This window comes from Panthera pardus, unplaced genomic scaffold (genome assembly GCF_024362965.1).
Source record: "Panthera pardus isolate Hobbes unplaced genomic scaffold, ASM2436296v1 HiC_scaffold_16, whole genome shotgun sequence".
Lineage (NCBI taxonomy): Eukaryota > Metazoa > Chordata > Mammalia > Carnivora > Felidae > Panthera > Panthera pardus.
Genome location: NW_026526721.1, coordinates 29025200 through 29027069, shown reverse-complemented (window position 1 = coordinate 29027069; position 1870 = coordinate 29025200). Strand labels below are relative to the sequence as shown.

The following is a 1870-nucleotide window of genomic DNA, read 5'->3' as shown; positions in this document are numbered from 1 at the left end:
GAGAGTAGAGAATGTGGATGTGCCCGCACAGCAAGGAAAGAGGTACTGTTTGTTGCAATATAGAGAGAACTAGCTTTAGGAGAGACTTCTTACAAGGCTAGGCAGAAACCAAAAAATGGTTATTAGCTGGTTGTGTCATCAATTTAATTGGAAGTGATTGAGTCCTAAGGTTCAAAATACCAATTTGGTGTGTGTGGGGGGGGTGTAGTTGGGTTAAGACTTATCTTTAAAGAAAAAGCAAGAGAGACAAGTATAAAAGTACCAACCTGGTAACATACTCCAGTCAGAGCTCTGCCAACAGGATGGGTACAAAATGTCAGGATTCAGACTGTTGCTTCTCATAAGGACTGAACAGAATGAATCTTTAATACTTTAACTGCAGGTTAAGGGATCCAAAGAATGCAGTCCTTTTAGTTAAAGTACTGTCAGTAACGTACTATTCCAAACAAACCCCATTTTATCGTGAAAACAAAAGGAAGATATAATCGGGACTATATGCCTATCTTTCGCTTACAGGGTTTGAGTTCTGACAGACCTGTTTAATGCAGGCAGAATTCAAGTAAGAAATGATGCCAATCGATTGTCAGATCTTCACTATAACTTTCCTAAAAAGGCGTTTTCACTCGATACCTTTTTTTTTTTTAGCTTATTTATTTTGAGAGAGCAGGGAAGAGCCAAAGAAAAGAAGAGAAAGAATCCCAAGCAGGCTCCACACTGTCAGCACAGAGCCCCATATGGGGCTCAGTCTCACAAAATGTGGGATCATGACCTGAGCCAAAATCAAGAGTTAGACGCTTAACCAACTGAGCCACACAGGCGCTCCGCCCCCAATATCTATTAATCACAAAGAAACATAAGCTGTGAATATACAGTTCCAAAAGTAAAATTATAGAAACTAATGACATTATTATGACCTAAACATTTGGTAAACAGTGAATTATGATTTTGAGATCATCAAAAAAAAGGCTTTCTGAACAATCTTCCACACTTCACAAAACTTTCTTCATGTAGTAGATCTGTCCCAGTGTCGTGGCAACTAGAACAAGAGCTTCAAAGAAGGACGAAAGGGCCACTCTGCTGTTTGTGTTGCCACTAATCACTCTGTGTATTCTCTTCCGAACTTGTATGCATTCCTGCTCATGCTTTACACTTGTCATTGCCACTGCCAACTCATCAATCATTTCTTCTAGCTTGTTCTCATGAGCTTCTCTTTCCATGCCTTGTCCTTTGGGGACTTCCCCAATATCAGTGGTGAACATCATTCTTTGGAGTCATGGTAGACATCCTGTCTCTAAAACAGAACTTAATATGTTCCATCCATATGAGCAGCCAATATGTATTTCCCACTGATCAATCTGTCTCCTTTATAAACTCTTTTATTGTCAGGCCCTGTAATTTCCACATCTATGTCCAGGAAGCCACCCTTGGCCACCTGGAAGATGAGGCCCATGTTGGTGCCTGAGGCGACCCGCACTCCTCTGCATGCACATCAATGCCGATGAAGTAGCCCAAGGCTGTGGCCTGAAGGGTGGCCAGGAGCACCAGCCACTCAGGGATCATCACCATGGTGAGACTGGGACTGAAGCCAGGACCCAGAGCAGGGCTTCCAGAGCCACCACCACCACCACTGCCTCCTCAGCCACCATCACCTCAGCTCCTTCATCAAGAACCAATTTAATCATCTCTGTTATCCACCAAGCCTTCCCTAACCTCCTCTGCTGAGACTGATACTCAGCCTTTCTCTACGCCGCCTCTTGGAGTAATCATTATTTCTGCAGCTACTGATGGGATTTTGGAGTGACGGGGGTTTGGAGGTGACAGCAAAGAAAGAATTCTTGAAGACGTCTGTGGTGCAAAAAGGTAATTTTAT

The 1870-nt window shown here is 43.0% G+C and overlaps 1 pseudogene; it reads right to left on the bottom strand.

Moving 5' to 3' along the window:
• Positions 1-989: 989 nt before the first annotated feature.
• On the bottom strand, positions 990-1566 carry LOC109277886 (transmembrane emp24 domain-containing protein 2-like; annotated as a pseudogene).
• Between the last annotated feature and the right edge of the window lie 304 nt (positions 1567-1870).